This window comes from Triturus cristatus, chromosome 8 (genome assembly GCF_964204655.1).
Source record: "Triturus cristatus chromosome 8, aTriCri1.1, whole genome shotgun sequence".
In the NCBI taxonomy this organism is placed as follows: domain Eukaryota; kingdom Metazoa; phylum Chordata; class Amphibia; order Caudata; family Salamandridae; genus Triturus; species Triturus cristatus.
Window position 1 is genome coordinate 1,380,731,862 of NC_140591.1, and position 19,359 is coordinate 1,380,751,220.

Below are 19,359 nucleotides of genomic sequence, written 5' to 3' on the forward strand. Positions count from 1 at the left end.
GTGATTTAGTAGCGTAATTGGTGGATTCCTCTGACCCAATCATTATGGCCGGTGATTTTATTGCTGTCTTGGATCATACTCTAGATAGGACCTCTCGTAGTAGAGCCTGTGTAAACCCAAAAATGTCAATGTTCATCAAACAAATTATGACTCAGTTGGGTCTTCGTGATATCTGGAGGCTGAAGGCCAGAAACAAAAAAAAAGGCTTTACATTTTATAATCATAAATATAGACATCAGTCAAGGATAGACTATTTCCTCACCGATAGTAATATAACTAAGTGGATTCAAAAGGTTGAACATGTGGGCGCCCATTTGTCAGATCATTCGGCAGTGGTTGTACATTTAGAGCTATACGAGAAAGTTTCCCTATCAAGGTGAACTCTAGACCGCACAATTCTACAGGATGATGAGATTGTAGCCACACTCACTAGAGAAACAGAAGAGTTCTTCCTGTTTAATAAGGGTTCAGCTACATCTGGTGTAATCTGGGACGCCTACAAAGCCTTTCTGCGAGGCAGGTTAGGGGCACTAGCGGCTGAGAAAAGACGTAACTATAATAAAGAGGTGTCAACAATCGTAGAAAAGGTTCGGTCCCTAGAGAAACACCTCTCTTACCCTAAGTTGGAGGAAGAAGCCCGGGGTTTTTTTTTCCAAGAGGTGCTGAGAGAAAAATCTAAAATGTCAACAATTCTACATGATAGAGTCAGAAAAAAGTGGGAAACCAGCAAATTAGCTCACTTTGAATATAGTGAAGGCTGTAGCAAGCTGCTGGCTTGGAAAGCTAAAAAAGAACAGGTGAGGAATAGAATTGACCAGATCAAATGCGATTGTACAGGTGCCCTCATTAGTAACAACGAGGAGATCGAACAAGTTTTTTACAAATACTATAGCAAGGTGTATCAAGAAGATCTAAAACCCACTCAGGAAGAGGTTCAAGTATGGCTATCCCAAGATCCAAAGATTACAGCTGATAAATCCAGGCTTTTGAATCAGGAGATAAAGGAGGGGGAAGTTGAGCTGGCATTAAGACAAGGAAAGGAGGCCAAAGCCCCGGGCCCAGATGGGTTACCTTCTGAGGTTTATAAAGCTTTGGCGAATACACTAACACCCTTCCTTTTAGAAATCTTTAATGATCTTCTCATCAACGGGGCCGAAATGCCAGCTTCATGGAACGAGGCCAATATCTCCTTGATTCTGAAGCCCAGAAAGAATCCAACAAACTGCGACTCATATCGGCCGATCTCTTTATTAAATTGTGACAACAAGATTTTTACTAAGATATTGGCCGATAGATTGAATGGTCCCATGACAGAGCTGATCCATACAGACCAAACAGTCTTTATCCGTGGAAGATACCTAAAGGAATGAACTCACTCATTGATAGGCTCAATAGACCTTGCATCTACTTATGCGCTTCCACTTTCGGTAATTGCTTTAGATGCTACTAAAGCTTTCGACCGAGTTAATTGGGTCTTTCTACAAGCAGCGGCAAGATCAGCAAATCTGGGTCTAAACTTCTGTAGAATATTGGAAGCTATATATAGTTCGCCAAAAGCCAGACTGCTAATTAATGGTTCCTTGACAGACCCAGTTTTTATCAGCAGAGGTACGAGGCAGGGGTGTCCCCTATCGCCGCTCCTGTTTAATCTGTATATAGAGCCCCTGGCCAGAAGAATTAGGAAAGATTCCGAGATCATACCTTTCCACTTCCAAGGCTGGAATAAGAAACTGGGCCTTTATGCAGATGACATCCTCATTTATACAACTAATCTGCATAAAACTATAGGTCGCATTAACATATTAACAAATGATTTTGGGAAGGCATCGGGCTATGATGTAAATAGAAGTAAGACTGAAATTATGTCCTGGAATCTGGAAGTGGGGGAAGAAGTTCAAAAGGAGGTAATGAGATATCTGGGAGTTTTGATCCCACAAGATATCTCTAAACTAACAAAAATAAACTTCGAGAAGGCAAAGAAAGAGATTAATGGGCTCCTAAAAATCTGGGCACATCTTCATCTCACCTTGCTAGGCCGAGTCAATTTAATAAAAATGATGGTTCTCCCAAAATTATCTTTCCTGTTTGATGCCATCCCCCTTCCATTTGAAAGAGAAGCACTTAAAAAACGGCAGGGCCAAATAAGTAGTTTTATTTGGTCAAGCAGAGGCCCAAGAATAGCCTGGAAGAAACTGAGACGGAGGGTAGATAAAGGTGGCTTGGCTTTGCCAGATTTACTATTTTATTCATGGGCATTCCTATTAAAAAATGGAAAAATGCTGTTTAACACTCCTACAACATCGGAACTTGGGAGACTGTTACTATGTCATGACAGGAGACTGGTGCCAGCCAGGGCTTTTTGTTCAAATATGCTGACCCCAAATACTTTAAGAAAGTCAGGCTGAAGATTTTGAAAGGCCTGGCAGAGACCTGGTACAGGGTCAGAAAGGCTCTAAAGATACCATATTACAGTTCCATGGCTCCCATCTGGGACTCAACAGGCTCACCGGGTTGGGCAAAAGATACCCTAGCCAGACCATTGAAAGAGGCAGGCCTAATTAGATGGAATCACATTTTGCCTGAAGCGCAACTAATAAGCTGGGATATTTGTAATCAACTGGTGAACCAACAAGTATCCAAATTTAAGTATATCCAAATACAAAGCTGGTTTCAAGTTTCTACCACGGTGATAGGAAAACAGAATGATCTGGAAGATACACTTATGGAAGAGGCAACCATCAAAAAAGAGCTGGCTTTGATCTATTGGCTGATGGTTGAGTTGGAGGATGGAACTTTCACTTTACCAACAGAGCTATGGGGAAGATGCTTGTCCGAGCCCTCGTTGGAAAATAAGTGGCAAGTATCAATGTCTATGCTTTTTAAAATAGTTAAATCTGCACATTTAAGAAGAAATCACCTTTTCTCCATCCATAGAGCCTATTGGACACCACAGAGGCTGTCAAGGTTTGGAAGAGGAGGTGATGTGGCATGCCCAAAGTGCGGGGGTCTAAAAGAAGATGATGTACATATGTTCCTGGATTGTCCCGAGATCCAGTCATTCTTGAATGACGTGAGTAGGGCATTGTCCAAGATGCTAGACACTGATATCAAGGTAAACCTCCTGTCGGTTATCTTCGGTTGTGTTGATTCCCCCGAAGAAGTCACAGAAAGTAAATCAAAGCTGTTTTTTTACACCATGCTATTGGCACGCAGCAATGGATATCCAAATCTCCTCCCAAGTTCTCTGACTGGGTGCTGTCTATTAAATATGTGGCAGGGTTAGATATGAGAGCTTTTAAGAATCATAATTTTTGGTCTCTTGCTTTGGAGTGGTGTGAGCAACAAAACGAATATTAATATCCAATGATTATGCCTGCTAAGCCTCGTCCAGCTATCCTGGTCTTTCTCCATTTATGCTTCCCAATCGGTGCTCAGGCGCTTGGGGGAATGCAGTGGAGATATAGCGGGAAGGTGGAGGCGGGTTGTGACGCTCCAGGGAAATCTGGCCCGAAAAACCCCCCACAAAAAACCTAGGAGCGGATCACCTTTTCCCCCCCCCCCCTCTTCCGGTTTTTCCAGCACACAAGCACAGAGGGGCTCAGCTATTCCCAGTTAGGTGTGCAAATGGAATCTGGTCTTCTTCAGAGGCAAATGAGGATTAAAAAAAACCCCAAAAAATAGTTCATAGAATCATGTTCTCTAGCTTGCCTGCATCAGAACTCCTTGAAAATTATACATTAGGTACATGATGGAAAGCTTCCTTCACAACACACGCTTTTTAACATAGTCATCTACTTCGACGTCATATCATTTTGTGCTCTGTGTAAACTAGCAAGAGCTGGCTTGTAATGGGTTACTAGTTGGGAGGGAAAATGAGCAGGAGTACCTGAACTGCACTAGAAACTGCATCAGTTTTAAAATAAATGGTGTCTTACACAAAAATGTGCGAAAACAACAGTTGATGGACAGAATGCAGAACAATGTCATACATTCACCCCAGTACAGAGATCTGGGCCTAAATCCATCGTTTTTTGCTCACCATGCCATTCCAGTTTGAACCCAGCCATATGCAAATCAGTCTTAACCCTGTGCCTGATGGGAACAGTCCAGCTCGAACTGCCAAGCCAGGTCCGCCAGGTCCTTCCTGGACTGAAAACAAGCATCCTAGGATCGGTTTCGGGGTTGCACCCCTCTTCAGCCAGGATAGCTTGATTCCAGTGGCATGGAGAGCACGGGACCCACGTCTGCGCATACCCATCCCACTCGAGGTGACAGATGCTTGTTTCCAGTCCAGGAGAACCTGGCTTGGCATTCTGTCCATCAATTGTGTGTCTTTTGCTTTCTCGTCCTAAGTGCGCCAGGTATGCCCAGATGTGGGTCCTGGGCTCACTGTGCCACTTGAATCAAGCTATCCTGGCTGAAGAGGGGTGAAACCCTGAAACCGGTCCAAGGATGCTTGTTTCCGGTCCAGGGAGGACCTGGCTTGGCAGTTCGGGCTGGACTGTTCCTATCAGGCACAGTGGAAAACACAGCATTGGGACTTGACCTCAGCACCATATCCATGGATCAGTTGAAGGTTTTATGTAGGGACAGAGGGTGGAAGATTCCCAGGAGTAGGGACAGAGAAGTTCTTGCGACTTTTATTATGGACCAGTTTTAGATACTGGGTGAAAGGGATGACCATAGTTAACTCTGTGGAGGGAACCCTGGTAGGAACTCAGGAAAAGAAGGGCTGTGGATTCAGGCTCTATGATTCCCTTAGGATAGATTTATTCCAGATACACACAGAGTGTGTCCCCTAATGTATTTTCTTGAGTTACACCAAGACACTCACCACCTGCAGCTACTAGAATACCTCATGTGTGTACACCACTCCTGAATTCTAGGGTATTACTGTCACCAAATCCAGTAGTAAATCCTTGGGTGGGTTGAGTTTAGCAGATACACTGAGCTTGCAGTTGGTGCTTCAGAAAGCTAAGGCTTATGAAGATGAGATTGACAGAGAGTTTGAGAGGGAGAAGCTAAGACTAGCTCAACAGGAACAAGAGGAGAGGAGGTGGGAGAGGCCAGAGGAATGGGCCAAGGAAGAGAAATTGGGAGAAAGGGAGAAGAAGCAGAGATAAAGGGAGGAGAAACCAAGAGTGGGAGGAGAAACAGAAGGAAAAGTAAAGAGACCTGGAGAGGGAAAAGATTGCCCTTGAGAGAGAGAAGTTTAGGACAGCAGCAATGATAACCCCACCTGGGACAAGTGACTCTACATCCTGTTCAGGCCAGGTTGTTTCTAAGGTTCCAAAAGATCCTGTGTGTGTATGTGGAAGGTCAGGACAATTTGGAATGGTTGTGACCTTTGATGTCACTTGTAAGGTGCATGCCTTAAATAAGGTGTATAAGATGGCTGCCTTAATGGGGTGCATGCCATTGGATAGGGCAGCCGTCATTGGGAGAATGCCTGCGGCAGACCAGATGGTCTACGAGCGAATGATGGAAACTCTGATTAGGCTGCTTGGGCTGAAGCCAGCTCAATACCTTCAGAGATTCAGGGACTTCAAGAAAATAGATGGTGTACTGTTTGAAACTGGATTCATGGTGTACTGTGTGATTTGAATGAGTTGGTAAGAGGGATAAAGGCCAAAGGTTTTAGGGGCATATGCATCAACAATGCCATTTGCGATTCCTTATTAGCGAAAAATAAGGATTCGCTAATAAGGAATAGCAAAAGGCTATGCATGTAGGAATCGCTATTCAAATAGCGATTCCTTAACTTTCCTTAATTGCGACTAGCAAATTGCGAGTAGCAATTAAGGAATGCCGTACCAATCATTCCTATGGGCCTCCATGCCCATAGGAATGAATTGGAGATTGCATGAGCAAATTGCGAGTACCAGTAGGTTCTCGCAAATTGCTCATGCAATTTCAAGGGTGCAAGGGTGTCAAAATGACACCCTATAGCACCCCTGAAATTGATATGTGCACATATGTTGCACACACACATGCTCTAAGGGCATGTGTGTGCGCAACATGAAACTTTGAAAAATGCACAAAAGTGGATTTTTCAAAGTTTTTGCAAATTACCATGAAGTTCATCTTCATGGTAATTTGCTCCCCCTATTAGCGAAATCGCTAATTTTTTAACTTTAATGCATTGCATTTAAGGAATCTCAATTTGGGATTCCTTAAATGCAATCGCAATTTAAGGAATCGCTATTTAAGGATTCCTTAAATTGCGATTTTTGCATTTGGGTTGATGCATTGGGATTTGTTTTTTTTTACTCGCTAACGGGAGTTATTAGCGATTCGGTATTTTACCGACTGGATTTTGGCTTGATGCATGAGGCTGTTAGTCCCTTAACTTGTAGATTGTGATAGAGTGACTCAAGGGGAAGTGCTCTATCCCACTTAGGCAATACGTGCCTGACTTCACAAAGAGGGATCCAGAGATACATACAGTGTGGGCTGACAAGTGGTTAGCTAATAGGGTTCACAAAGGGCTACAGTAGCATGATTCTAAGCCAAAGGGGGAGAAGAACTCTCCACAGACTGGGTCTAAACTGGAGGGTAAGGGCCAGGGTAATCCTTATGGGACTCGAGGAGGGTCGAGGAAATATGGGAATTGTAATGGGTTTTTTTGGGAAGGAGCATCAAAAGTAGGGAGGACAGGGAAGTTCTTCAAAGCCCAAGGTGATTATTTGCTTCAAGTGCCACATGGTGCAACACCTCAAGAGATTGCCAGACGAAAAATCCTGACCCAGCAACAGCCGTGATAGCAAGTATGTTACACATGGTTAAAGGGACCCCAAAGTACCGATTGTGTGCAATCTAGTAGCTATGGACATTCGGGAGAGGGACCCAGATGCTCTGAAGCACATTCATTCAAATATGATGGGGTTTGTGCAGGAGGTTTGTATCAATGGGAGGAAAGTGTCTGCTCTGAGGGATACTGGAGCCCTCCGCACTATGGTTGAGAGGAAGTACCTTAAACCTGAGAAAATGCTCCCAGGGACCAAGGATGCAGGTTTGGTAGCCAGTGGAGAGGGCATGGATTATCTGCTTGCCAGGGCTGAGATTGAGCTCAATGGCAAGGCGGCCATGACTGATGTTGCGGTAAGAGAAAAGCAAGATGCTGAATGTCTCTTGTGCAATGATTTGATTCTCCTGGCTTGGTGTCAGGTCCAGAAGCCTTATTGGCCTGGGCCTCAGCTATGCTGACCATAGCACAGGCTGAACATCAGTCTCAGAATGGGACTGGGATTACTTCTGACTTGCAGGGACCAAGACAAAGTTGGTTGTAGTAAAAAGCAGACTCTAAGAAGGCAATTACTGTGGAGGTCATCACCTATGCTCCAAAGGGATGGGAGGGGAGAGGAGGGGAGGATGAAGCTCCTGAAGTTGACCATTTACTGGAGTCTGGGTAGCTTCTAGAGCTTCCAGGTTTGCTATCTAGTAAAAGGCCTACCCGGGAAGATTAGGCCTACCCAGGAAGATTTCCGTAAGGCACTGGAGGAGTACAGTGCTCTGTGTTTGTGGGACTTCTGAAAGAAGCCCAGGAAAAGGTCATCAAAGCAGTGGTTTGGAAACACTATGTTGGTTCGGAGGATGGCCTAATTTATAGTGAGTCAGTAAGTTCTGAGCCAGGAACTAGCAAGATGCTAGTGGTTCTATTAGTGCACAGGACACTTCCTGTTGTCATTGGCCAATGGAGCACCCTTAGCAGGACACTTGGGGATTAGAAAAACCCAGGATAGTTTGGACCCTCTGTTTAATTGGCCATTCATGTGCAGAGACACAGAGTTCTTTAGAACCTGTCTCCTTTGCCAGATGAGTGGTATAACAGGAGGGGGGACTAAGGCACCATTAGCACCTCTACCAGGCGTAGGTGTTCCTTTTTGAGCGGGTGAGAATGGACATAATTGGTCCATTCAACCCCCCCTCATAGTCAGGCAACAAGGATATCTTGATTCTGCAGGAGCATACCACCAGGTAACCGGCAGCAGTATCTCTGAGGAGCATGGCTGCACGGGTGCTAGCGAGAGCTCTCCTAAGGATTTCTTCTAGGGTTGGATTTCATAAGACGGTAATGTGTGACTGGGGAACCAATTTCATTTCCTCCTACATGAGAGAGATTTGGTAGAAAGTTGGTGTGACATATTACTTTTCTACACCATACTACCCACAAACCAACGGTTTGGTGGAGAGGTTTAACAAGACACTGAAAAACATGATGGGAACTCTGTCAGAGAACCTCCGGAGGAAGGGGATCTTCTCCTGCCATGTCTCTTATTTGCATAATCAGATATGCCACAGAAGGGGGTAGGTTCAGTCCCTTTGAGCATCTGTATTGACACCTGGCGGGTGTTCCACTCACCTTAGTCAGAGAAGGGTGGGAATGAACCTCACAATCTCCACAGAAGAATGTGGTGGACTATGTAATTGGCCTCAGGAAGTTGATGGTGCAATACAGGACTCATGCAATGGGAAACCTTCAGGCCAGCCAAGTACTTGGCTGATGGTCAGTTTTTATCCTGTTTTACTCTTTATCTCTTTCTGTTGCCTTGCCCTTACATCTCTTTAATACTTGGCTTTTGGCCCTTTTGTCTACACTGGAGGCAAACATATTGCCTCTGCACATTGCTGGCTGGACCCTATTATGGTGTGAATACCCCATCCTGAAGACTTGACTGTGTGAGCATGACTGAAATAATTATCTTTTTTTGAGAAAGTCCGTGGTCAACCCTGGGTGCGTATTTATTGGGCTTCCTTGTCTCTAGCTGTCGTAAATGTTCATGATTTAAATTCTAAGCATATTTTATTGGGGGTTAGAAACTAGAAATCGCTTTGCTGGGAGGGCTGACTTTCTAAAGTAATTCTTAGTGCGATAGTGAGAGGGTTATGTTATGGGAAAGCAGAAGGCATTAGATAAACCAGCTAGGGCCGAAGGTGTACGTAAGGCACCCAGGCACTTCAGTGAAAACTGCACTGTGAGTGAAATAGATGAACTGATAGAAGTGGTGGAAGGTCTGCTGGCCGCTAAAGACCCAAGTGACCCAATCTTTAACACAGGGAAAAGAGGAAAAGGGCAACTTCAAAGGAGTATTGGTTTATACTTTGGGAAGGCTCAAATGCCTGTAGACCAAGTTGGTAAGGAAAACTCCAGTGGCCTCCCGACTCCTCATGTGGAGCTGCCAGTGGTCACAACTGCCTTGCCACCGACGCAGGCACCCTCCATGAGTCAAATGCATAGTGTACCAACACTGGTGGTGAATGTTGACTGCTGTAACAGATTTGCCATTTTGGTGGATCAGGAAACAGAGCCAGGCCCTGGCCAGCTATGTCCTCATCCCTCGCTGTTGAATGATAAGTATAAAGCAGTGTCTCCAAATCAAATCCATTAATTAAGGGGAGAAATTGATAACTTAAGAGGGATGTTGAAAAAGTTGTCTAAGGTCCTTCTCAAGAAAATTGATAAATTATCAGACATTGTCACCAATTTACCAATGTTGCTACTGTAATGAAAAAGAACCAGCCCCGATATCAACCAGGCAACAGGTCTCCCGTAGTACAATGTACTGTAGAGACCTGCCAAGTACTCATTATAAGACACCACACTTTGAGGCCACAAAATGTATCAGGTAACTATAGGGTGACTAGGGATTCATTTGGTGATACCTATAAGTCTAATAGGAGTGGCCTATTTGTTAAACCTGCCCATGTGCATGATGTTCCATACATTCCCCCACTGAAAGAACTCTGATTGAAACTTTTCCTACCACTACTAAGCCTTTTGATATCTATCCAATAAATGTGCCCAAACTCCTGAAAGGTGCTTATGAATCCTCCGACTCAAGAATCAAGAAAGTGATCCATTGCCTGAGACATGTGAGGGGCTGTACATCGATGATTAGAAAAGACATTGCCCAGGCCACACATATCAGCTCGAGGCAGAGAACTTGTGATAGTATAGGTCTCATACTTAAGTCCAGCACTTTAGCTGATGAACAGATAGGTTTAGGCCGCAGGCTAACTCAATAATACATCTCAAATACAGTATCCCCCATAGCCGATTAGCATTCTCATTTCCTACACCATGTGAAAGATCAGAGTGCCCCCACCCTCTGCCGCCAACAGTGGAGCCTTCTAACCTCTCACATATAGACTGAAGTCAATCACCACAAGGGGGCCATGCTCAGAGAATGGTAAATCAAAGTAACTCAATTAAATCCAGCCACAAAAGCAAGCCTAACATGGCAGGGAGCTCTTGTAGACACGGGGACAAGGTCTTGGGGACATCCTATAGGCGCCTCTGATGAAGCCATTGGGCACCTTCTTGTGATAGGGCCTATTGGAGGGAACAATGAGGCGAGGGATGCATCTCTTAGTTTTTTTATCTTGGAATAATGCGGGTATTAGAGCCAAACTCTCTGACCCCGATTGGGGGGCATTTATAGACCAGCATCATATTGTTCTCCTACAGGAAACCTGGGCAGTGGACCCAGTATATAGGAGTGGGTTTTGTACCTACTCCATTGATGCGGTTCCATCTCTGTCTGGTAGATCATCAGGTGGTTTGTTAATTTGGCTCAGATTGGACCTCTTTCCAAGAACCAAATTTGTTTTATGTAACAGTAAGGATCTTTTAGGTCTGAAAATAATAGTGAAAACGCCACAGGGAGAGAAACAACTTTTTTATTATAAAATTATACATAAGATCAGTCCCTCCTAATTCGGTATCCCCAATAGTAGACCAGCTCAAGGATATGCTGTCCAAATCCAACCAGGCACCTTAAAAATAATTGCTGGCGATTGCAACGCAAGACTTTCTCGGGAAGGCCTGAATATGGCAAGACTTGTAGAGCCTGAGGACCTAGTAGCCTCAGGGGCAGTCAGGGATCAAGTAGCATTGAAACAGACAGTTGTTGCCTCGCAACTAGAAGAACTGGTTGTTGAATTTGGTTTGATAATTGTTAATGGTAACACCCGCTCTGACTTCCCCCCACATCAAACTTTTAAATGAGGTGCTTCAACCAGCCACATTGGCTACATTTTTATCGGTCAGGCTCTCTGGCCAGTGTTAGTGGACATGGTCATTATTCTGAGGCTGGACAGTGACCACTAGGCGCTATGTGCCAGGTTCAACTTGGCCCTGTTCATCAGTAATAATCTGGCGCCTACAACTTTTTCCAGCGCACTTGAGACAGTCAACAATAGGTGTAAATAAAATGGGCAGAAGTATCATCTAATGTGGGCTTCCAGAGGCAAATATAGGAAGCCCTTATCTACATATTTTCTGCCTATGATGTGCCTACTACTGTTCATAATCAGTTTGACTTTATCACCACGCATTGCGAATTCTTAGATCATATAAAGCCCCTCTTCTTCAAGGCAAGAACTAGGGGAAGCATCATAGAGAAACGAACTAGCTGGTTTGACAAGGATTGTAAACAGAGGAAAAAAGCCCTGTTAGACACTAAAAAAGGCAGCAAATTAGAGATATCGATGGCCAGGAAGAAGTATAAGTATACACTGCTGGCAGCAAAAAGGAGATGGGAGTGGGGATAATGGGCAGACCTTACTGAGGCACTTGATAAAAAAAATCTGAGGTCCTTTTGGAAGTTAGTGGCTGAAGGCACATGTATCATTGACGATCACCTGGAGGCTGTTGTCCAGCCTGATAAATGGGTAACCCACTTCACTTCACTGTACAAGATGGAGGAACAAGGAGGGCAGTTTGAAGGGTCCCAAGAGTTTGTGGATGATCTAATACCCTCTCAATTTTCCACCTATGCAATGAGTGAGGCCCATCCACCCAGGGACTCCCCCTACTTTACCCTAAGCGAAACAGAGAATGCCCATAAACAAACTAAGAAAGGTAAGACACCTGGATTGGATGGTATTCCAGGTGATCTGTTTCTATCTAAACCTGAGGTCTGGGTCCCTTACCTTAATCACCTGGGTAACGCCATTATAGGAGGAAGCGAAATACCACCATCATGACAGGGCGCTACTTTTAATCCAATCTACAAAAAGGGGGCTAGGAACAAACCATCAAACTATAGGCCAATTAGTTTATTGGACACAAATCAAAAAGTATTCTGCAGAAAGGTAGTAACCAGGTTGCAAACTTGGCTTGCTGAAACCCATGTCCTGGAAGACACCCAGGCAGGGTTCAGGAATAAAATAAGTACTATAGATCAGACCTTTCCTTTCAATATTCTGTGTTGGAAGTTTATTACCCTAAAGAAAGAACATTCATAGGTTGCCTTCATTGACCTCAGTCAGGTTTTGATTTGGTCCCTAGGGATAGGCTTTGGAGGTTGTAGGTAACTACGGGGTTCCAGAGGATCTACTTTGGATTCTCAGAGTACTTCATACCAACACCTATGCACAAGTAAGGTGGAACAACATTGGTGACCTAACAGATAACATCCCATTCAGAAGGTGCGTCAAACAGGGCTTTGTACTTGCCCCAACTCTATTTAGTATGTATATTAATGGGGCAGTGAACTGAGTATCCACAATTGAACATGATGCCCCAAAACTCGCTGGAATCCCGGTCCCGATCCTAATGTTCGCTGATGACACCCTACTCATCTCCAGAGCCCCGATGGGATTCCAAAAGGACCTGGATTCATTTGCCACTTTCTGCAAAAATAGAGGCCTAGAAATAAATCTTGATAAGTCAAAATGTATGAGGATTAATCCCCAAAGGTCCTTCAGAGGAAAAATGAGAATTGAAAGTGCCCCGATAGAGCAGACCACTCAATTTGATTATCTGGGCATAAGGATGTCAGGCTCTTTAAAATGGATGTTGCAAATAGACAAAAAGGTCAGACTACACCCGCGGGCACTCTTAATCAATAGGAAACACAAGTCTATGCCTGGAGGGGCCGTGTCACCGGCCCTAAATATTTGCCATGACACTACAGTGTTGGCTGCCCTCTACGGGCAGGGATTTGGGGCTATACTGAAGCATCAATACTAACCATTGAGGAAAATAAATGTATTAGAGGTCTTCACAATTTTCTGAAAAGCGCCCCATTGGTGCGGTAGAGATTTGACTCAGCCCTTAACTCCATCCACTTGGTATCCTTTCTTTTTTTTTTTTTTTGAAAGAAACCTTTATTTGACTTCAAGGAGTTACAGACATGGGCCTACAACCCTTCGGGCCGGCCGCTAATTAGCATGAGACGTATCATTCACTGCTATACAGATTGTTCAATCCAAGGAGCCCGTCAGTCCATCATCGCACCCAGTGAAGGCAGAAGCAATAGTTGAGTGACAATATTAAATACGGTTTCAGTTTTCAAATTAAAACTAAAAAACATTACACACAAACAAGGCAATAGGCATTGTAAATGACAGGACACGCTCCCCGGGGTAGGGAATCAATGATCAGCGGCAGAGAAGGGAGGGGGGCACGGGAGCAGAGGAAAAAGCAAACTGTAACTCACTCGTAACCTAACAGACGAGGAATGCTCGGCTAGGGGGACAAAGAGGCATCCAATACAACAGCCAGTGGAGGGGCACAGATGTCTCCGCGATAAGCGTTTCACGGACCCCACACCCCAGTCCATTTCCTCGGCTTGCCTCTCGCTACATACACCGTCTTTTCTCTAAACATGCACCAGTCCATATTCTCCTTCCACACCGAGACCGTGGGCGGCCTCTGGGAACCCCATAACTAGGCAATATTACGTTTAGCCACCATATTTCCCAAAGTCGCCCACCGCGTCTGTGCCACATTATAATCGTTTGGCTCCCACACGTTCAGCAGGCATCTCCTAGCTTCTGGAAGCAGAACAACGCGAGTGACTTCTTCCATTACCGCATGCACCCGACGCCAAAAGAGCGCCACCTCAGGGCATTCCCATATAACGTGAAGGAAAGTACCCAGCGAACCACAGCCACGCTTACACATCCCATCCATGGAGAAACCCATGCGCATCAGGCGGGGACCAGTGACATACACTCTATGGAGTATCTTTAGTTGTACGAACCGAAGGCGGGCCGGAACTGCCACCTCCCGCGGGGAGGCTATTGCCGAAACCCAGTCCTTAACATCTAATTCCAAACCGTCAGCCACCCAGATCTCCCTCAAGCGGGTCAACAGATCCGCCCGATCGTTGATAAGCTTTTTATAGATCAAGGAGATCGTGCTGTCAGGCACGTAGCCATCGAGCACCCTATCCTCCAGCGGGGAATTTTCCGGGATAGCAGTAGCATCAGGGAAAACCGAGCACAACGCATGACGGACCTGGGCATACCGGAAATACTCCCTATCGTTTAGCTTATATTCCGCTTTCAGCATTTCAAACGTTTTAAACTCCCCTTTCACCCAGAGGTCACTCACCTTACATATGCCAATCATATCCCATTTCTCAAACCCTTTGGTTTTCCACAAACAGCCCAGCCTTTCCGAAGCATACAGTGGAGTCGCTCGAGTCAGGCGGTCCTTCCAATCCATCGCAGCATTAGCAGCATGCCACACACGTACCGCTATCTTTGTTGGGCCTGTCAATTGCACACCAGGAGACTTTGAATAGAGTGCTCTATTATAATCCCCCCCAGGCAATAGCATTTTATCCATCTCGAACGCCGGGTTCAGGGCCGGCCCGTACATCCCGTGGTTCACCGCCGCCAATTGGGACGCCCAATAATATCGCTTGATATCGGGGAGTGCAATACCTCCATCATACCAAGGGAGTGTCAATTTTGAGAGAGCGATTCGGGATCGCCCGTCCCAAAACAACCGCCTCTGCAAGCTCTCCACCTCACGGAAATAGCGGGCCGGTATGACGTCGAGTGTGTTTTGTAGTGCATACAGGAATCGTGGCAGCGACATCATTTTAAACAACGCAGCGCATCCGAGCGGCGAAAGCGGAAGCCGTCGCCACCTCGAGACGTCGGCCCTCAGTCGTTGGAGTGGGGGGAGTAGGTTCCGCTCATAACGGGCCACAGGGTCCAAGGTTATGAACACTCCCAGGTATTTAAACCCAGACTGCGCAATCTGGATAGGGCAGCCACGCGGAAGGAGAGGAGCATCCCCAGAGAGAACATAGACGCATGACTTGGCCCAGTTAATGACCAAGCCGGAGTTGCGACCAAATGAGTTCAGAACATCGACCAGTACTATCAAAGACTGCCGGGGAGATGTGAGGTACAGGAGAATGTCGTCCGCATAAAGAGAGATGCGGTCCTCAAATTCAGGCGTCCACCTAATGCCGCGCAATGAGGGCTCCCATCGTAACCAGGCAGCCAGAGGTTCCAAGGCAAGTGCAAAGAGGAAGGGCGACAGCGGACAACCCTGTCGCGTGCCTCTTCCCAACCCGAAGGGTGCCGACACTCTGCCATTCACAACTACCTGAGCCAACGGTTCCTCATACAGCAACCTCACCCAACCGATAAACCCGGGGCCAAAACCAAATTTCGCAAGCGCCGCCCAAAGATACGGCCATTCTAGGGTATCGAACGCCATAGTGGCATCCAAGGACGCCAAAACGGCCGGTTCACGTATGTACTCCGCTCTGGCGAGCACTCCATGAAGACGCCTCAGATTCAGAGCCGTATTACGGTGAGGTATGAAACCGGACTGGTCCGGATGGATCAAGTCGCCAACGACCCCAACCAGACGGTTAGCTAAAACCTTAGCAAGAATTTTAGGCTCAGCATTTAATAAGGAGATGGGCCTGTAAGAAATACACCGATCCCGCGGCTTCCCCTCCTTGTTAATCACGACTATGGTAGCGAGACGCTGATCATAGGGGAGGGAGCCCACGTCACGTGCCTCAAGAAACATGTCGCAGAGATGAGGCGCCATCTTGTCCGGGCGCAGTTTATACAGTTCAATGGGAAGGCCATTGGGACCCATGGCCTTGCCAGAAGCGATCGAGCAAATAGCCAAAGCAATCTCATCAGGCAACAATGTCGCATCCATCAGTACCCTATCCGCCTCTGACAAAGACGGCAACACTATATCTCTCAGCAACAGATGAGAGTCATCCTCAAGGCCATTCGAGACTGGAGAATATACGTCGCGGAAATAAGTCGCGAAACATTCAACAATTTCCACAGGGTCAGTCACACGCACGCCATCCGCTCTCTCAATAACCGGCACCACTCGACTCGCTCTCACCTTCTTGTCCAACCATGCAATCAATTTACCAGCCTTGTCCCCCACATCGTATAAGCGCCCCTGTTGCTCTCTACTCATCACTTTGGCAGCATCAGTAACCAACGTTCTATAGTCAAGCTGCTTAAGACTGAGAACATGCAGCGTATCTTTCGTAACACCCAGCTCCAGGTCCCCCTCCAACTTGGCTATGTCGTTTTCAAGGCGAACCACCTCTTCAGTCTTGCTTTTCTTGGAGTGGGAAAGGAGAGAAAGAGCCTGCCCACGGAGCACTGTTTTGAAGGCTTCCCATAACGAGACAGCAGAGGACACTGACCCCACATTTTCAGTGAAATAGCGCCCAATAGACTTGACCAGGTCCGCCCGGATTTTAGGATCACGCAGGTACCAGGGGTTAATCGGTGCCACCCTCCCCTCAGCCCCGTGGGTGACCTCAATGTGCAACAGTAGTGGGGAGTGATCGGAAATACCCCGGGCCAGATGTCTTACTTCTCTAATCATCACAGCTTGGGCCGCCGGCATACGGACATAATCAAGTCTCGACAAACTCCCATGAGCCCTTGAGTGGAAAGTGTATTGCGCCTGCCCCGGGTGCATTAGTCTCCAGCAGTCTATCAGTCCGAGGGTATCTATAAACTCACTCAGCCAGGCCTGTGCCCCCGGGAGATCCCTGGGAGGGTGACGATCCGCCCCGCCTAATACGACAGAGTTAAAATCACCCCCCACCACCAGAACCCCCCCCCGGGAGTCCCAGGACCATTCGCCCCAAATCAGCGAAAGTTACGGTCTGCAGTCCTGGTGGGACATAAACAGAAACGAGCGAGATGGTTCTGCCCTCCCATCGGCCTACAAGTGCAGCATACCGCCCTCTATCATCATGGATCACATCATCCACCTCCAACGGGAGAGAGGCTCTAATCAAGATGCCCGCACCACGTGAGCCAGAAGTGAAACCAGAATGCACAACGAGACGATATCCCCTCCTATTCATAGCATGGCAAGAATTCCCAATTAGATGCGTTTCCTGCAGAAAGACAATATCTGGCGACAGTCGTTTCAAAAACTGCAGCACTACTCCACGTTTAATCCTATCCCCCAAGCCATTCACATTCCACGAGAGTTCTCTCAATCCCCTACTCCCCATCCCATCCCCGCGCACAACTCCCCCCCCCCCAGAGAACACGATCCCGACCACCAGTCGTATGGCGTGACGTTGCCTTGTAGAACATTCAAACATTCCCCAACTCCCCCCCTCCCCACCAACCTTCCCGTTACAACTCCCCCCACCCTGCACCCCAGCGTGAGCCCGTGTAGCCCCCCCAACTTGCAGTGTGCCTGTCGCCCTAACATTAACTACGCTACAAAAAGAAAACCCAGAGGAGGAAAGAGCCTCACTGAGCACCCCACAACCCCCGGGCATTGAAGGATAAGGCGCTGAATAGAAACACCAAACCAAAATATGGAAGTGTCATCACAATAGTCATTCACCGGGAACCAAAAGTCTATTCCTGTCCAGCCAAGCCCACTCCGTTCCCCTCGGTCTGTCCCTCTCGACGTCGTTGCTGAGGCAGGGTATCAAGCCAATCTCCAACCTCCTCCGGCCGATCGAAGAAATGCGTCCGCTCCTCAAACTCAACACGCAACCTGGCCGGAAAGAGCATCGCATATTTCAGGTCCATGTCTCTCAGTCGCCGTTTGACACCCATGAACTCCTGTCGCTGCTTTTGGACCAATTGTGTGAAGTCCGGGTAGAAACTTATATGAGTGTTCTCGAACTTCGTCGGCGCACTCACCCTCGAGGCCTGCAGTATAGCATCCCTGTCCCTAAAATGAAAAATTCTGGCGATGATGGGCCGTGGGGGAGCGCCCGGTTTAGGCTTACCACCCGGAACTCTATGGGCCCGCTCAACCGCAAAGAATTTACTCAAGCCTTTGGGTGCGAGATGGTTGATCACAAGGTCTTCCACGAAGAGGTCAGCCGCAGGGACCTCCGATTTCTCCGGCACCCCGATTATGCGCACATTATTCCGCCGAGCCCTACTTTCAAAATCCTCCAGTCGACGAACAGACAAAGCAGTGGACGTCCGCAGATTATGGACCTCGGCTTGCAGGTCAGACACGTCCGTTACCAGACTCGACGTCGTCAGACCCAAGGATTTCATTCGTTTGCGAAAGGTCCGCTCTGACTAGTTTAACGTCATTCAAAACCGTGTCCAATTTATGGGCCAATGTATCGAATTGCTGGCCGACCGCCGCTTTCATCTCATCGATGGCACCCATGACGTCCTGCAATGTTAACTCCGTAGATGATCCCGGGCCATCCTTGGGTCTCTCCAGTGACTTATGCATGCCACCAGGGGAACCTCTCGACTGGGTATAGCGGTCCATGTTGTTAGCTTGGGTATGAGCTCCCCGCCTAGTCGTCTTGGATTTTTGTTTATCTCCGTCCAATCTAGCCGCCATTGTCTGATGGTCGCCAAGGGTGTCGGCCACCAACACGATGAGCGATCCCCGGAGAACCAATCTAGGGAGCCTCGGCGATCCCGAAAGGTAGTCCAGGCTAGTGTCCAAGAGCAGGCAGGATACCCAATCGTCCCACTATAAATGTGTGCTGACAATCCAGGGCCCCTCAGTTTCAGCGAGGAGACCCGAAACCGAAAGTGAAAGTATGGGGTGCGCACCGGCCCAAGTCTTGCATGCCGTTGTTGTTCACTTTCTGCCCGGGCACCATGCCAACTCGAGTCTGGGGCAAGGTCCGGAGTAGGCCGCCAACTTGGAATCGATGCTATTCCGGTTCCCGATGTCCGATTTGAATTTGGACAACAGGTATCACCTCCACGTAGGTTCGCCCGTAGAAGCCCGTCGATAGAATCAGGATAAATTCAGGATAGACGTGGGAAGTTGTGGAGGCCCTCGGGAGCCCTGTGCCTACGCGGCCATCTTGGTTGCGCGCTAGGCTCCTCCCCCGGTATCCTTTCTTAAACCATTGTTATACTGGGTGAGGCTATGATCTGCTCTGGAATTAGCAAACACAAGATGATGGACAGAGTGCTGAAACCTTTCAACCGCTCACCCCCAGTCACAGATCTGGGTTTAATACATAATTATTTTGCTCACTGCGTGACCCCAGTTTAGACCCAGCCATATGCAAATCAGTCTTGAAACTGTTCCTCATGGGAACAGTCCAACTCGAAAAGCGGGCCAGGTCTTCCTTGGACCGGAAACAAGCATCCTGG